This window comes from Rutidosis leptorrhynchoides, chromosome 11, assembly GCF_046630445.1.
Source record: "Rutidosis leptorrhynchoides isolate AG116_Rl617_1_P2 chromosome 11, CSIRO_AGI_Rlap_v1, whole genome shotgun sequence".
Lineage (NCBI taxonomy): Eukaryota > Viridiplantae > Streptophyta > Magnoliopsida > Asterales > Asteraceae > Rutidosis > Rutidosis leptorrhynchoides.
Genome location: NC_092343.1, coordinates 336,992,633 through 336,998,632, shown reverse-complemented (window position 1 = coordinate 336,998,632; position 6,000 = coordinate 336,992,633).

Here is a 6,000-nt window from a genome sequence, read left to right as displayed (position 1 = left end):
AACAACCATACTCATTCAATTACATATTCTGATTTTGAAATCTCAGAATACAACTCGAGATATAAGCAAAAATCATCACTCTTAGATCCTTACATTTTTTTTCAAAGCTATATACTTTGACTTCAAAACTGTGATAGAACATCACTTTTATTTGTAACACTCAGAAAGATATGAGAATCAATCGAGATTCATGACGATTTCATCCTTTGGATATTGACAATGACAAGCTGCATTTAAAACACTTCGAAATTTCGGAAGACACTTCAAATAATGAACAATCGAGATGATGATCCAACCACACATTACCCGAAGTCTTGTACCTGAAAAACTTTCGAAACCAAAGTCATAGTTTAACACGTACCCGCGTCGAATTCTTTAGCATTTATTAGTAAAAACAACCTTACGATTCCTTTCCAAATTAGCCAATTTTGTCACAGCTCCAGCAAGTCAACTTCGACATTCATTTGGATTAGTCTTATTATAACCTTGATATATAAGTTTGCCTTTCATCATCGTTACTGGGGAACCTTTTATATCTCACCACATTAGCAGTAAACTTATCAACAACTTCATTAACCTTCGACTTAAACCTCTCCGAAAAATCACTATACTTATTCATTGAAACCCCATCTTTTACTCATCCACATTTTGCAACAAGAATTGCCATACCAATTACTGAAAATCAGCAATCAGTATTTTGAAATCTCGCAGCGTTTTTACATCAACAGTTATATGTATACATATAACGTTTATCTCCTAGACATACATACTTCGAATGTGAAGTTTCTGAAAAACATCTCAAACTATGAACTAGTTCTCGAAATGCTAATGAAGCAGCAAACACTGTAAACGACTTTAACCGTCAAAAGTTTGATGATAAAGGATAATGTGTTGGTAAAGCCCAGAAAAAGAGAAGAGTTGGTACTGAACAACGGATTGAGTAGACCGCGAAGGAGACCAAGGACAAATACAAGGACCAAAGTCTGTATTTAAAGAATCTTGAGGATTCTGTTTCTGACGAAGTCATTAATGAATATCTTGCTCCTGACTCTAACCCTTTGCGGAAAATATTCTTCATCATCATCTTATCTTAAATATTCTAAGATATCATCGCCTCTTTCATTATAAATATCCTCAATATTTCTGAAGATATTTTCATAAGCATTCTTATCTGAAATCATTTATCTCTCTGTAATATAAGCAACATAGAAGAAACTGTGTTAGTTTCTAAATTCTGAAAAATTTGAATAGGAATGTTTTGAAGTAGTGTTGGAAACTGAAGCATGAGTTAGTATAATATAATGACACTTGATCAACGTGATTATATTACATTAATTCATGCATTGTTTCTAATGGAACGTGATGATTCACAGAACATACCGTCATCATATGCCATTTACATGACTCTTACATTCTATCTAATCTCTGAACATATCAAGAAAATATTTTTCTTGATGATTCGGTCTTTTCCGGGATATTCTGGTAATTTGACAAATCAAGATTTTGCCATTACGATTTCCTCCTTAGAATATTAACTATGTTCATTTCAAAATGTATACTTACGAATTCTGGACCATTACTCGCTTTACTAGAGATCGAGAGGAGAATAAAAAGGCAAAGAGATTCGAAATATAAGGGAAGATATAAAACTCAAGAACCACCCAGAAACTACAGACCGTGCATATCAATACGTATTGCCACGTAAAGGCACGGGAAAATTAATAATACTATAACTCCAAGATAATAGTAGAAGTAAATAAAATCCTCCAGTGGTAGATGAAAGAGAAGAATGACAGATGTAAAAATTAAGAGTATATCAAGGATCAGAATGGGATGGAGCATATTGACGAATGATTTAAAGTAGGAATTAAGGAGAAATAATAGAAGGTGTGACTTGTGGAAAATAAAGAAACGAAGGGGGTGGATTTATAGTGAAATATCCGACATAACAATCGAAACAGATTTCCGCATTAAATCAAAGGAGATCCTGACTTTCCTTAATTACCGAAGAATCAAATCTTATTACAAAGATTTTCTCCAAATCTCTTGAACTTGGAAATCAATCCTATCTACGTCAAAAGATATGACGAATCTATACCTACTCATTTTACTCTTGGTGATAGCTTCACTCGTACTATTCACAAAATCAAATGTTTTTATCCATATTACTCAATGATGATAAAACTCTATTTATCAACTCATATTTGTCATAAAAACATTCTTATTGTTATCCATGCTGACCTCTATCAAATTTCGGGGACGAAATTTCTTTAACGGGTAGGTACTGTGACGACCCAGAAATTTTTGACCAAATTTAAACTTTAATCTTTATATGTTTTCGACACGATAAGCAAATTTTGTTAAGTTGAATCTCAAAAAGTTTAAAACTGTGTTCATACATTCATTTAACCTCGACTAGATTCCAACGATTCACGAACCATTATATAATTGGATATGAATATATATGTATATATATATATCTATATATATGTGTGTGTGTACATATATATATAAACGTTAACAAAGTATTAGATGTATAATATTATACATGAGCGTATTTGTTTCAATATGCTTATCGATAGAATTAGAAGATAATATCAAATGATTGATTTATCAGATACATTGTATGATGATAAGTCTCTGTTGAGAGGTCCAATATGACTTAAGAAATCTGTTCTTTTTAACAATATTCAGAATAAATGGTAAAGTGTTTTACATGTGAGAACAAGGTACCGATTATCGAGAGTTAGTCAAAAGTTAGTGGAGATTCCTGCCTAACTTTCAATGTGTGCTTTACAATAATTTCTCGAGTATAAACTAATCATTAGAATTAAATATGTAAAATAATATATAAAGTAATTAGGTTACTGTTAAAATAAATAAATAAATATATATATATATATATATATATATATATATATATATATATATATATATATATATATATATATATATATATATATATATATATATATATATATATATATATATATATATATATATATATATATATATATATATATATATATATATATATATATATATATATATATATATATATATGTTATTATGAATTTATGTATAATTTCTATTAAATATATATAAAATATATAAATATTAACTATTCAGTAAATGTTATCATAGAATATAATATTACATAAATAATAACTGGTATTACACTAAATTGATTGCAAGTTTGAATGTAATTGTTATATTAATATTATTATCGTTACTTTTATTATTGTTAATCTTGATATTAATAATTGTAATATTGATATTATTATTTCATATATAAAATATAAATATGAAATTTGATATGTATAAATTGTTATATTATTATTATTAATATTATTATTATTATTAGCATATCTATTATTAATATTTATTAGAAAATAATACAAATTATTCTTATCAATAATATTATTATTATTAGTATTTTTAAAATTATTATTATCATTCTTATTTATGATTGTTACCAATATAATTATTATTATTATCAATATAGTTATTAATTATTAATATTTATTAAATATAAATCAAAACCATATAACTATAAAGATTATTACAAATCGCTATCTAATTTTTCTTTTAATTTATCTGTTGAATTAAAAGTCGTGATTCCATTGTCAATACAGACAATTCCAAATTCAGTACCAGTCTCTATCTTCTTTTTATTTATTTGTTCTTGTCTGTTAAATTAAAGCATATCAATTTCATTTGCATTACAAACCAAAAATCAGTACAGATCGATATCAGACTTTTATTTTTTTATTTTGTTCTTATCTGTGTGTTTGAAATATTCCTTGTCGACCACCAACCTTGCAAACAATCGATCAACTGTTTTACTGAGTCAATTAATCAGGTCTCACAATATAAACCCTTTTCTTGCTACAAATCCTTCTATTCGTTCACTGTTCGATCACCCTTGTTGATGCCATATTTATGTTATTATTCCTGCAGTTCGAACAGCAACTTTGTTGCTGCTTTTATTTCTGTTTTGATCATCACGAATTACCCAAATCACCATACTATCGTTTTACATAATCATCATTCAATTAAAACTACTTTTGTTTCCTGTCGCTGCAACTCAACAAAACTCTGAACCACCTTTGATATTCGATATTTTATGTTGCCATCGTGTACTTCAAAAGCAAAACCCAATCCGAAACCACCACTTCTAAACAACCATCCGTCACCACAACCCTACAACCCATTTCACCACCATCTCTACCTCTTTTTGTCACACAACAAACTGCGACCACATGCTCGATTGTACCTGCAACCATTGGGTGTTACTACTATTATATGCTGCTGCTCGCCAACCCTTCTCTTTATGTTTTCGAAACCATCATCACACAACTCATCAAACTACTGTTGCTGCAGCTCACGTTCATCTATTTCGAACCAAGAAAACACCACACAACGTATATATATATTCCAATCATAGCCTGCAATTATAACTCAACCTGCTTTTACGTATTACTTTTCTTTTTGGTCGACTATTATCAAGTGGGATTACCCCACTTACCATTTTTTTTTCCGCTAGTGGGTAACATTAATAAGTGTTAAAGTTAAACTCATGAATTAGGATGCTACTTAGTTTACGAAAATCAAACACTTTTGTTTAGTGGACGATGATAATAATATTAAGTATTCAAAAAGTAGGCGAGATTGATGATGGAAAGAAAAGGAGAATGTTAGTGCGTATTACTTTTCTGTTTTTAAATCAGGACCGACACCACCGATGCATTCATCTTGTTCTCTTAAACTTACCTGATGAAACGATTGAGTTTGATTTTCCTTTATGGGCTGTATACTTGTTTCTAAGTGGGCCGTAATTTGCTAGATGGACTTGAGTAAGGAATGGGCCATATTACTCTTGTGGTGTTGGGCCAATCATCAACTGATGAATGCTGTGAAACGAATTAAGGAAAGATTAATATACGCTTCTGTTTCCAATTTTATTCTATTTCTATTAATCAATGATAAATGAAAATTATGGGTTGATGATGGCTGTTATGACATTTAATTGATGAATGAATGGTATGATTAAGATATGCGATGGTGATATGATTTTATGATGATATTTATATATCATGTCGTTGGAATGATTAGTTGGTGATAGTATTCGATTATAAGGATGATGATGATGATGTTTAGAGTTAGAGTATGATTAAGATATTGATAATGATGCATAAAGATGGTGATGACGGTTTATAAGAGTATGATTATGATTATGTTTACAATGATGATCATGATGCATATGTTTAAGGGTGTTTTGGGTGAGCGGGAGGTGGTGGGTTCGAGCCTCGTCTGGGGCATTCTTTTTAGAAAAGCTTTGAGGGTATACATTCTTATTCTACATCTATTATTATCATTATTATTATTATTATTATTATTATTATTATTATTATTATTATTATTATTATTATTATTATTATTATTAGTATTACTACTATTATTACTATTTTTATTAAAACTACCCTAATATCAAAAATTAACATATTTTTTACTAAAGTTATTTAAATTTCAGTTAGGATTAGTATTATTATTATTATGAAAATTATTTATATAAATACTTACATATAACAAACTATCGATTTTTAATATAATACTAAACATATATTATAGATATAGATATATTAATGAATGAATAAATATTAAGTATTTTAAATGTATATACAGCATAGATATATATAACATATGACTTAAGATATAATACATGTAACTAAAGTATAGGTAATAAATAAACTTTAGTATAGAAATTTATATAACTACAAACACATAAAAATTATATAAGTAATAAATGAAATTGGGATATTTCTATTATATGTTTTAATATAAACACAATTAATATAGGTTCTTGAATCCGAGACCAACCCTACATTATTCAGTTGTTCAATGTAGTCATATGTATTTTTACTACAAAATACATTAGGTGAGTTTCATTTGCCTTTTTACCCTTTATATCTTTGGGTTGAGAATACATGCGCAACTTTT